At 32.1% G+C, this 13,512-nt stretch overlaps 1 long non-coding RNA gene across 1 annotated transcript; it reads right to left on the bottom strand.

Annotated features, from left to right (window-relative positions):
• Positions 1 to 4,754: 4,754 nt before the first annotated feature.
• LOC117920072 lies at positions 4,755 to 9,056 on the bottom strand. The gene is made up of 2 exons (XR_004652184.1): positions 8,847 to 9,056; positions 4,755 to 8,318 (listed from the first exon to the last, which is right to left on the bottom strand). It is a non-coding gene; the product is annotated as an uncharacterized LOC117920072 (long non-coding RNA).
• Positions 9,057 to 13,512: the final 4,456 nt, after the last annotated feature.

Raw genomic sequence — 13,512 nt, 5'->3', positions numbered from 1 at the left:
GGCTTAAATTCATGCACTTACTGTATTTTTTGGGTTGAGAACTGTCTAGAATTATTCAGAGGTTGAATGGTCGTTTGGGCTGGGGAGGGCTCCCAGTCAGTGGCACGTTTTGTGTTAGAAAAGGGAAGGTAGAGAAAAAACCCTTTTTTTTTTTTGCCAGAAAGCTGGCGGCTGTTGAATGGTTTTTAGGCGTGATAAATTTGGCATGTGAAATATGTGTATTAGTTTATGTTACCTAACCAAAATACCTAACAAATAAAATTCTATACATTATTTCATGATTTGTAGACAAATTGTTTGGATCATGAGAAGTTTGAAGGAAAATAAAGTGAGAGGGAAAGAAAATAGAGAGGAAAAGTAGAAAAAAAAATGAAGAAAAATAAATTTAATCTATGTTTGATTCCCAAAAATACTAAGGAAATAAAAAAAATATGTTAAAAAAAATGGTTTTTCTTATATTTGGGTTTATTGTGAAAAAATAAATAAATAAAATAAAATATAATTAAAATTTGTCAAAATTTTATATATTTTAAAATTATTTAATATTTATATAATAAAGGAAAATAAGTAAAATGAATCTGCATGTAAATATAATTTATTGAGTTTAAACCCATTTTTTTTATTTTTCCTCACTTTTTATTTCCTTTTACTTTTTCTTTTTATTTTATTTCTTTAACATTTTTTGTCAATACCTTATTTTTATATACTATTTTAAACTTTTTTTTTTTTTACTTATTTAACTATTCTATATAAATATTAAATAATTTTAAAATATACACATTTTTTAATAATTTTAATTATATTTTACTTTCTTTCATTATTTTTTTATAGAAAAACCGAACATGAGAAAATAATTTTTTTTTTCTTTCCCTAATACTTTTCAAGAATCAAATATAGTCTAGTGCTTGTTTGGATATTTAAAAAAGTAAAAATTAATGATAATTTTATATAAATTATAATAACTCTTATATAAAATATATATACTTAACTTATATACTTCAAAATTATTTAAAAATTTTAATATAAGAAGAGAATGTTTTATTAAAATTTAATATTTATCACTTAACAATTTAAGTTGACTTTAAGTTAAATTATATTTGAGTTGTTAACTTAAGAGGTCATTTGTTTTTTTAGTATTTTGTTGAAAACAATTTGCTTTTAAATTTTAAATTGTTTGTTTTTTTACTTTTTCATGATTAATTATAAGCTTTTTACTGAATAGAAAAAATCAAAATATTTGGTTTTTTCTAAATGGAAAAAGTAACATATTGATTTTTATTTTACTTTTTAATTTTAATATAAATAAAATATTAAAAAAACAATTTAATACTTAACATTATCAAGCATTAAAGTTCTATTTAGAATTAAATAAAATAAAAAAAAAAAAAACAAACAAACACCACTTTACTCTAAGTATTAAGGTTGTTTGATAAAATTAACTTAAAATATATTTTAAATAATCAAATTGACATATTTATCCTTACAAATTATAATTAAGGTATAGATTGAGTAACATTTGAGGTGACAGAATAACAAAAAAGATCGTGGAGGTAATTAGAACAAATAGAGAAAAAAAATAAAATAAAATAAAGATACAAACTTAAGAATAAGTTAATTGATTTTTCGTCTTAAAGTGTTTATTACTTTTAAGTCATACCATTAAGTTATTTTACCTAATATAATTTATTTAATAACTTAAATTAAGTTATCAAATCACTTTAAGTTAATAAATTATTTTACCAAACACCCACTAAGTTAGTAACTTAATTTTTCTAAAATATTTTTCAAATGTTATTGTTTTCTAAAATAAATCCAAAAAGGGTTTTGTAGATCTCTTTGTGGACCACCCAGGAAGAGTTGTTTTTCTTTCATTTTTTTTTAAATGAGGGGGACTCCTTTTCTGCCAGGAAGAAGCTGCATGGACATGTGGCCAAGAGCATGGCTTGCCCATGGTGGTGGGTGAAGATGACACACTTGCTGAGTGATGCACAGTGGGAGTGGGTAATGGCTTGCTTTTGGCTCTTATGTGTGCTGGTTTTATAGTAGTTGTTAATGGTGCAGGCGATGCCGGTGGAAGGAGGTACCAAGAACGTTGAGCCTTCTTTATGATCCCGTGCGTGAAAGACGCTCCATTGGTGGTGAGGTGAAGACCTAAGGGGATCAGAAAGTGGGGAGTTAGAGATAGGAATACACACATGGGCACGACCTGCAAGATGGGCTTGGTGAGTTTTGAAGAAGTTAAATGCTTGGATTTGAATTTTTGGACGTTGTACTAGGCTTGCAAAGGGGAGTGCATTATTTGAATATATGAATAGTGAGGGAGCATGGGCCATGTTGAATCTCTAAATGCAATGCTAGTTACACCCAAGCCCACGTGCACAGTTCTATTTCACATGGCCATCTTTCTTGGCCCATTTCTAAAGCCCACAAACTTTAAAAATTGATTTTCGAAAATCTAGTTTCCAAATAATTCAACTCCATAATCTTTCATCCTTAGATTTTTCAAGTCCTAAATTCCATTTTCCAATAATTTTCCAAATTTTCATCTTTCATATCTATTTATTTACTCTTTATTATTATTATTATTATTATTATTATTATTTCATTTATTTATTTATTATCGGTGGGAGCCTTTCCAAGTAGAGGAATTGATGTTGTAACAATTATAGGAACACATGGAATAACAGAAGGTTTAGTTTTGTCATCAGATGAGAATTTTGATGCAATGACATAAGAGGCTAACTAGTGACAAGGGCAAAGTTAATGGAACGACAATCTCCCACACACTATATTGAAGCCATGCACATATCCCATTATCATTCTTTGTGAGTGAACTCTACTTCATTTGATGTGGAAAAACAAATCAATTAGAAATAGGACAATGTGTTTCATTCGAAGATGATGGCATGTTAGAAGTTAGAACTGTAACTTGATGAGTCAAAAGCCCAATAAAATTTATAAAGACTAAGTTTGGTTGACAGGATATAATATGTATATGTTAAGATATTATATCTCATTCAATAGAAAATGTATATCTTAGGATATGATTTCCAATGAGATATAATATCCAATGAGTATGATATCTTAAAGTAACATATATCTAATGGGAAATATTATGTTATGCTTATATTTTTTTTTAAATATAGAATATATATTATTTTAATGTTTAAAATAAAAATTATATTACATTATAATATTTTCTATTTTTAAAAAAATGAAATTTCTCTTATGTGTAATAATATTCATGATTAAAATATTTAAACTTTATAATATTCTTTTATATTATGTAATTCAATATATAAAAATAATTTATATATATATATATATATATATATTTATTTAAATATTATATATTACATATAATAATATTGTTTTATAATATTTAATAGATATTGTTTTAGTTCTTCCTTTTTAACCATAAATTTATTTTATAATTAAAAATTTATTTTTGCAAGATAAGTAATATAAAAAAATGATAAAAAATAAATAAATTTATGACACACATATCCTACATCTTGATATAAGATTAAAATAATCTATGTAGAAGGAATATAAAAAATACGATGAATAATATATCTCCCTATTTTTCTTATCTCGTGTTTGACTTAATACATGATAGGACAATTTATTTTATTCTATCACCAACCAAACATGAGATACGATATAATATCTCATCTTTTATCCTATCTCATGTTATATCTAAACAATCAAACATGGCCAAAGGGAAAAACTACGTAACAGATAGTTACCAAGATTGTTCAAGGGTTAGTTAACACACCATTAGCTTAACATTCCAAAATCCTTGTTAGGTTTGCCTTCCAAAATTTCAAACTTATGATTGGTTAGGGGAGCCAGTGGGTCCTTATACGCTTCTAGCAACTTCTAACCTTGATGTAGGGAAATGATGCCTTAATGTGTAAGCCTTTTCCCTCAATTTTATAGAGACAAACACTTGTCTAGTTTCACTACCTATTTATCAAGTCTATACACTCTCTTTTAGGTTTATGTATAGTATTGTTAAACCAATATTTGGTTAATCTTAGTTTTAATGATGATAAAACAAGTTTGGATTTAATAGTTATGTTTAAGTGTGATAGATAAAAAGATCACTGTGGACCCGTATTTTTCATGTGCGTCCCCACTCAATCGGCGAGACTCGCTTTTTATTTGTGAAAAATTAATTTTAGAAAAAGTGGGAGTCGCCACCTATTTTATTTTTATTTTAAAGGGAAAATAAAACAAGAAAGAAAAACCCTAAAATGTGACTCCATAATTTTTGGGAAAAAACATGTCTTTGAAAAACCCGAGTCTAAGTCCGGGGATCAGGTTACTTATTAGGAAGGTACCTCTAGGAGGTAGCACCCCTCTAAGCCCTAAAGAGGTCTCTACTGACTGAGTTGAGGGAAATATAGCAATTAACCGATTAATCATGGATACCTAAGTAGGCTAGGTGATTTCGAAAAAAAAGCATGCTTAGCAGGAAAACCAATCACAATCATGAAGAAGATTTAGGGTACATACCTGGACTGCTTCTTAAGCGCTATCACAAGACATCAAAGGTTAGTTTGAAAATACGACGCATAATATGTATTTTATCAAAACAAATCAAGTATAAACCTAAACACTCTGGGATTATATCAAACATGGAAATGATCTTCAATAGCATGTATGTTCATAGAATTTGAGAAAATGAGTGTGAGAGAGAGGGAGAGCATACCTAAGTAGCAAGCTAAATGCGTCTGTAGAAAACAAGGTTAGCTTAATAACAAGTATAAACAATTCTCATATATATCATAGGGAACAATTGAAATCAACCAAGTATCAAACAATCCCCTCATTTGAATCAATATCAAAGAAGATATCAAGAATATCGAACCCCCTCTACCAAGGTCCAAATTGCTTTTGCACAAATTGATTTCAATTAGTCCCATTACTTGGAACTATGAAGTTTATTTGTGCTTGTTGAAAATTGAGAAAATCATGAAAATAGTTGAAAATAAAATAAAATAGTAAAAACGCATGCCTGGAGGAAAGTGGCAGCATATTTATTAAAATCTGGATTTTTAGTGGCTAGAAAGGCTCTAAAGATGGATTTAAAAATTCAATTTAAAACAATAAATTCCCAATCAAAGAAGCAAAAGGAGGATGAGGTATGTGTAGCAAGGTAGATATGATGGAGTGGAGCCTGGGAGGTTTAGCTGTAGCTGGATTGCTGATGGTTGTGTGAAGAGACCTTTGTACATTATTAGCATGTTTGGAGAAGAACTGGCCATATTCTTTTCGGAGCACATGCCCACTTGCTGCCACTCATTCTCAAGTTTCAAATCTTCATTCAGAAGTTCATCTGATTTATCAATCTTCTTATAGTGCACTTCTGGATTTTTCTGTAGTTCAGAATCTAAATTTTCCAGCTCATCACGAACTTCATCTTTTGCCTTTTCAGTAGTACTAACTGATCTTCTTTAACTCGCATAGGGAAATTCACTGATGTAGTTTTTCAAATAAATATACGGACTGTTGCAACATCTCCAAGCTGTATGTGTGTGGTGCCCCTTCTGAATTTTGGCAAGTGCTTTAAAGCTCATTTTCTTCTAGAGCGAGTTCCAATGCTAAGTGGTCCAGAGGTTGAATCAATTCTCTCTGTAAGGATGCAAGAGCGTGTCTTGAAGTCATATCTTCAACAGTTTGTACGAGTGAAAACAGATTCAAACCATCCTTCTTCTGAAGTCGGTAAGCCAGGATCAGGCCTCTCTAAACTGAACTTGGTTCTGATGGATCTACTGCTGGTTTAGGACTCTCTAATTTCTTTTTTTAGCTAACTGCAATGGAAACTCTGAGACCAAAGGTTCGCTTGAAGATTCTTTTAGACAAAATTTTGAAGGAGCATCAAAGCAACTTTCTTGTGCTATATGATTCGAAGTATGGATTTGCAGAATCCATTGAGAAATCAGCGGTGTAGAGCACGGGATTCTGGTTAGTATGCAATATAATCATGGATCTTCCACTTGAGCGGTTTATCTCCGAGGAACGAGCAACAAGTTTGTTGTCTGGATTCAGCATCTGGGAGTGTAGTATTGTATCTGTTGAATGATTGAAACTCTACCATGGATAAGTGGAATTGTGGCCTGCAAGTTCAAAGTTTTCAGTGTCCAGCATGGCTGCATAGGTGACTCAAGTACTGTTCAGATAAGCTTTTGATCAAATGTAAACCGGCCATGTAAACTTTCATATATCTCGGGGAATGAACAAAGAAAACTGATCCTAGATATGGATCTTAAGATTCACATTGAAGGCATTTCCGGCAGCTGGTGGAGTTTGAGGATGTCTTAAATCTACATCATATGGAATTGGTGCAAGGGGTGGTCTATAAGTGTTAGGAGGTGATGTTCCCAGATTTGTATCAACCAACAGCCCTATAGAGAGCGTAGAGGTTGCTCGACGAGTAGATGATGAGAATTCATGTTCTTCTGATGCTCATGGGCCGTAACAACATGCCGGTATGCTACTCAGTTCAATTCTCTTAGAAGAACGACAGCAACATGTGCATCTACTACACCAAAGGGATTATCTAGGAAATACACATCTGAATCACTACGTATTGCCCTTACCTGTTGGATCCTCTGCTTTTGGAGTTGATGAACACTATCACTGGACACTCGAGTACATAAGAAATAACCTGACCTCTGATTCTGGAATAAGAATATAATCAGGGATACGAAAATTCTTCAAGCCGAACTCCGAATTAAAATATGCCATTACTGGAAAATGATTTATTTGAGAAGTATTGCTCAGCTTCGAAGATATGGATGCCAAATTTGAGATGCTTGTCAATAAGTTCTGGAAAGAAGTCAATCCAAACTGAAGGTTCTTAATTAGTTCGGAGTTTTCACCGGTTGTCATTTTCCCATCAGAGACTACAAGGGAATCATTAGAAATATTCCGTACAGAGACTGATTTATCTGTTGTATCAGTTTGAACCTCATGTGTATTGAAGGGTGGGCCATTAAATCAAGTGTGTCCTGGTCTGGTAGTTCAACTTCTCCATTACCTTGCTGAGCTTTTGCAGCAGCTAATGTGGCATTTATAGCCTCAGCTTCGGCTGCTGAGGCCTCAACCAAGTACTCAACACCTTTACTCAGTCTCCGGGATCCCTGGAGCATTGCATTTTCAGTGCTTATATCAGTATACATATCACCATTTACAGGAGGAGCTATAGGAGTTCCCAGGACAACTGAACCATCAGAAGCTGCTTCAGGAATTGTTTGCCTTGTTCTTTCATCGATGAATCCATACCTTCCAGGTAACCTCCCTGCCTGTAAATTCGATGCAGCTGCAGCATGTGAAGCTGCGCTTGTTGTTTCAGCAGCAGCCAGATCTTCAGCAACCTCTTACCAAATGTAGTCACATAGTGATTTAGTTGTGCATAGAGAGTCCCTGATGAGTCTCATTTTCTACTGTTCTAAAAAATCTCAAGGTTCCAGGGCAGCAGCATTAAGAACCATGTATGGCTTATGAAAGATATCACTAACACCAGAGTACGGAAATAACTCAAACTTAGCAAATTTAAGCAATGTTTCATCCATAAAAGCCTGCTTTAGATAGAAAAGAGTGCCCCCAAGGGCTGAAAGTGCAAGGCTGCCACTCTCGCCTGCATTCACCAACTTGGACAAAATGTCAGGTAGGCCCAAGGGATCTTCTTCAACAAAAGAATCCTTAACACTCAAATTTGCTTCATTTAAAGATCCAGAAACTGATAGATCATTGAAACATATGTAGACACTCCTGATTTCAGAAACAGTTTTCTTAGAGTCCCAGAATTATGAGATCGGAACCAGTTCATTTACTAAGGGGCTTCTTGCATGTCTCATCAGTGCTCTCTCAGTTTCAGGACTGAGAAGGTTAGCTAGTTTTATAATCTCTACAGGCCTTAGCTCAGATAATAGACAACACAGGGTGTTGCACTCTAAATCATCCCTGAACTGTCCAAGAATAATCCTGCGTGTAGCAACATCAACTACACAAACACCAAAACTGCGTTCTTCAAACTGAAAGCTTTCAGTTACCGCCACAAGATAAGAAACATCAGGATTGGCTGATAGCATCTTGCCTTCAGTTGGTGTTCCCTTTGTGACCACTGCACATATTTCACGTTTCACGACCTTGTCCTTAGAACCCTTCTCTTTCCCTAGTCCTCAAAATTTTTGAATCAACGCTGTCAATGTTTTCCTCGCTTTCAGATTCATGCATCCCTCTGTAGAACTAATTAGAACTGTTACTGAAGGTGAATGACCCGGATTGCTTTCAAATTCTGGCACATCCTATATGAGAACTCTTAATACATCATTCTAATGTAGAAAAAATGTGTTTTTTCTTTCCAAGATTTTCAATTTTTAATTCCAGAACAGATAACGAATCTTGAGGACTGAGAATGGAGCTTGTTGAGGTGCAGGCCAAAATAGAAGGAAACAATAAAAGAGACATACAAAAAGAAGTAGAAAATAACCAACAGGAGCCACAATTTCACATTTCAAATCCATTGGCTTAGAAAAGGGGAGTGATTCAAAATGAGATTTTTATCATGAACAAGGTAGGATTTCTATCATCAGATTCAAGAACATACCCAAATGCATATTATTCTCATGTGAAATCAATGATATTAAAAAGAACGGAAGTCCAAAAAAATGAGAAATCTGAGAAAATAAACAAACAATCCGACCATTCTCAATAGAACCAATTGTGGCCCTTAGCGTCCACACTAATCAGCAAAGATTGAATATTCCAAAATGATCAAAGAATAATGGAGGATTGAACATGGGTAAGAATTCCGAGAATAACTAGGAACGTACCTAGAAGAACCTCGCTTGCAATCGCCTTTCTTCTGCTCTTCTGCGCTTTTCTACCTCGCAAATCCAAGAATCTCCTCTCCTTTTATGCGTGCTGCCAGTCCCACTTTTCCAAAAAAAAAACCTTCTTGCTGAAAAGGAAAGTCCTACTTCCTTTTCTCCTTTCTCTCCTTTATTTCTTTTCTTTCCTTCTTATAGTCGATCCCCACATGGAAGAAGTATATGTGTTGTCCCTCTAAAAATAAAATCTCCCATTTTTCAAAATTCTGGTGATTCTCCTTCAAAAAAAAAAAAAATGGCTGCCCTTTTCCTCATACCAAAGATAAGCCAAGAAATCTGAGTTAGAAAACTTATAATAAAATAAAATAAAATAAAATGAAAATAATAAAGAAAGTCATGCAAGCCACACAAGTCATGTAGGTCATGCAATCAAGCGAGTCATATAAAAAGTGAGTCTAAAAGTGCCTAATGGGCCAAATGTATCTAAATAGGCTTAGGGTGCCTAAATGGGTCAAGGTGCCTAAGTGAAGTCTAGTCTAAATCAAGACTACCGAGGATCACAATAAAGGGTCAGATAATCCCTTAACCAAAGTCTCCGAGGTGACTCAGAAAAGGGTAAGTCGTACGAGTAGTAATGGGCCACCAAGGAACTACCGTGGAGCACTGAAAGTGAATTTAAAGATATGTACTAAAGAGACAAAATTGAGGGTCTACAATCACCTTAAAGGCATCAAGGGAAAAAATATGTGGAGCAAAAGAGGAAATTAGAAATGATCAATAAAATGTTAATTAAGTTTGTCATTATGATAGTTTATATAAGATGGTGAGTGCACTAAGTGAGGATCACATATTTTTATTAAAGTAGCAAACATTGATTCATAAGTTCTTAATTAATTCTGTACTTTTATAATTTGGATGGAAATACCTACCTAAATTAGAGAGCTTTGTGGGTAGTTTTCCATGTAAATTAGGTGTCTTGTATGCAAATGGATTTTCTTTATGTTTATTGATTAGTTGTACCATATAAAAGAATTCGTAAAAATTGACTTTTAAGTTAGAATAAAAATGACTACCTATTCACTCCCTCTATGACTTGAACTTTTAATTGGTATTAGTATAGGGAAAAAAAAAAAAAACCTTACAAAGATCTCAAATCATTGAAATCACAAAGAGTGAGGTCTTCCATAAATAATCACAAGTATGAAATGTGAATATCAGTTGGATGCCACCATTAAAGTAAATTTGAGAGAATTAATAGATCCATGAGTGAATGAAAGCCCAAAATAAGAATGAGATAAAGTGGATGATACTGGCAATGAAGCTGATGTTTGGGGTTTTTATAACACGAGTAATTAGGTGAGTCTTGATGAGTTTTATGGGACAACCATATATAAACATGCTAAAAAAACTCAAACATTCTATAGTGATACAAAAAAGCACATTGTCTTTAAAATTGTCTAAGATCAATAGTTACTGCAAGATTTGGAAGCATAATGATGCAAGAAGTTGAAACAATTTTTAGATTTTATGCTAAATTAAGTGATATTATCAACTCAAGCTTCAACCTTAGAGGAAATATTCCTAACTCTAAGATAGTAAGAAAAATCCTTATGTATGTTCCTTAAGGGTTCAAACTTAAGGTAAATGTCATAGAGGAAAATTAGGACATCGACTCCATGAGAGCTGACAAATTTATGAGATTTTTCGAAACTTACGAGATATTTTAACCTAGTTCTTAGAAGCCTTAGGTGCCAACCTTCAAAACTTCTAAGAATGAAGTTAAAGATTATGAAAAGTCTAATGATCAATTATAATGAGTTTGATTTCATAATTAAAAATGTAGAGTTAAAAATGCAATGAAAACTTGTAATTTTTGTCCAAAATTAAACTCTATTAGAGAAAAAAAAAGTTGAAAATAATCTAAAATAAAAGAAAAATGGTTAATCAAATAATAAAAAAGTTGAAGGTTGTGGGGAATTAGGACACATGGTTGATTACTACTCAAAAAATGCATATTTTAGATAATAATTCTCATGAGTTTTATACATTTTGAGTAGTAATTATGCCTAATATGCCCAAGTAATACATTGCTATATACCCTTATAAGATATACTAATGGTTTTTGTGAAGTTTTTGAGATATTTCAAGGTGATTTTTGAAGTATTGAGCGACAAAAAAGAAATGGAATCGAGGAAGGTAAACAATGTGGATGATGAGGAAGAAGCAATGCACTTAGACCAAGCTTTGGAGCTAAATTGAAAGTGGTTGAGGTGGATTCAAAAGAAAGAAATGTGAGAAATGACAAAAATAAGTTGAAAAACTATGTTTTTCCATTTCGCATGAAGATGCGGAAAATTCGCACAATCGTGTGAAATGGACCAGAAAAGAATTTGGCTGCAACTCAAAAGGAAAACTGGAAATTGATTTCGCATGACCATGCAAAAATTTTGCACAGTCATGCGAAATGTTATAGGAAGGCGAAATTGGTGCTGATACATTTTCCACTTCGCACAATCGTGCAAAATTGCATTTTTTCCAAATTTCTTGGTGAAAAAGCCTCTGGAAGACCTCTTAAATGATGTCAAATGTCCACTTGACCTTGGGCTATAAATAGAAACTTGATTTACTCATTTAATGGAGATATATATACATTTTCTAATTGTAAAATTTTCCAGATTTTCTCTTTATAGACTTTTCTACTTTCCTTCATTTTCTCTCATTTTCTCACTAGCCAAACATGTCTTGTCAGATCAAATCTTCAAACATGAGTGGCTAAATCTCGTTTTTCTCGCAGGAATGAGGATATAAAGACAAAATCTATGGTGAATTAGAGAAATGAGATTGAACTGCAAAGGTAATTTGATTCAATTGATTGATTAATTGAAATTTGAGGTTTTTTCTCTTCAAATTGTCTGGGATGATTACTACAATGCAAACGAGGTAGATTCATTAGATTTTTAATGCTAGATTTGATGAGATTGAATAGTTGCATTGTGTGAATCATTAGAAGATAATTTAAGATGAATTAAATATATGATTTGAATTGATCTCATGGATTAAATGACCTAATTTGAAGAAAAATTAGATTTAGACCTAAAGTTAAATCACAAATCGGTTTAGATGAAAATTTAGGTTTTCAATCTAATTTGATGAAAATTATATTTCAACATCTATTCACCATGGAAATTGTTTTATAGAAAATCATAACTTCGAGAATTTCATTTTCTATTAATTTTCTTCTATTTTACATTTCATTTTCCTCTCAATTTGAAATCATTGTTATTTTGAACTTTTGTCATGAATTGTCAAATCATCTTCACTTGATCTCAATCATTTATTCTCCTCTCATTCAAGCCTTGATCACCAATAATAATCCATCCTTGTGGACGATACCTAGAAACCACTATACTACCGTAGTTTGTACTAAAACCACTTTTTGATTGGGTACAAACTGCTATAAAATAGTGAATTAGGTTATAAATTTTGTTTTGATCCAATAAACGACAAAAAACCGAGCGATCAATGGTCGTAGATTGTCTTAGTTCCCAAAATGTTTTAGAAAACTATGCATATGACTTGGAGTGATTATGAGTTAAATGAAAGGTATGATAAAAATAATAACTTTGTTGCTTTTATAGCATTGATTAATTTTGATTTTGAACTTGTGCATAATATAAAGTTTGATACTAATTTTAAATGTGAATTTGATAGTTTATATGATGGCTATGAAGCCTTTCTAAATAAAAGTCTAGAGTAAAGGCTGAAAGTGTTAAAGTGGACAATGGGGCTTTAGAAGTAACTAATTTGAATGACTCAATTAAGTTACAAAATGACAATATTTTGAATAAGATTTTACTTTAAAATTTGAGAATTTTTTTTTTAACAAAGTAAAATTTTTGGAGTTTAAACATGAGAATATGATCGAGATTCGAGAAAAATAAATCTTTTTTCTTTTGAAATTGAAGGAACAAGGAAGGATTGCGAAACTAGAAATGAAATATTTAACCTAAGGGCCAAAGTGTTAAATTAAATGATTAACAAAGGAAAATTTGCTAGAGACGAAAGATGGTCAAGTTATGTGAATAAGATTAAAACTCTTACTAGTGGAAAACTAAATTCTATCCAAGTTAAGGAGGGTTCTCTATTCTGAAAGCCTCTATTAACACCACTCTCACTGACCATTTTGGAACAAACTTATACATGATCAAAGTAGGTGTTATAATAGACTCTTTAATAAATTTCAATCTCATATGATTAGGCTAATGAAAGAGTACAACTTCCTTATAAATCAAACCTTAAATACAGAAAAAAAAAGTAAAATGTCTCACACCAAGTCTAGAAATAAGAAGAATCAGGTTATCACATCTCCTAAAGTCCAACAAATCTAGGTTAGGAAAGATAACCTCATTAAACTTCAAAATAAGGGTTTAACCATTTCAAAAGTTATTCATTTAGATTATCTTGAAACTTATACTCTTATGAAATCTTAGGAGCTTTCTCTTCCACATAGCACATTATGTTCAATAGACTAGGGTATTGCCTTGGTGTTTTCATTCTAAACCTTGGAGCTACGCCAATTTTAGGAGTAATAAAAGTTTTCCAACTTATATTTCTTATTAGGACTTCATTGTGTGTGAGAGTCTCAGTCATGGATATGCACTTTATAGTA

This window comes from Vitis riparia, chromosome 8 (genome assembly GCF_004353265.1).
Source record: "Vitis riparia cultivar Riparia Gloire de Montpellier isolate 1030 chromosome 8, EGFV_Vit.rip_1.0, whole genome shotgun sequence".
Taxonomy (NCBI): domain Eukaryota; kingdom Viridiplantae; phylum Streptophyta; class Magnoliopsida; order Vitales; family Vitaceae; genus Vitis; species Vitis riparia.
Note: the sequence above shows the minus strand (reverse complement) of the source record. Positions and strands in the feature narration are given on the sequence as shown.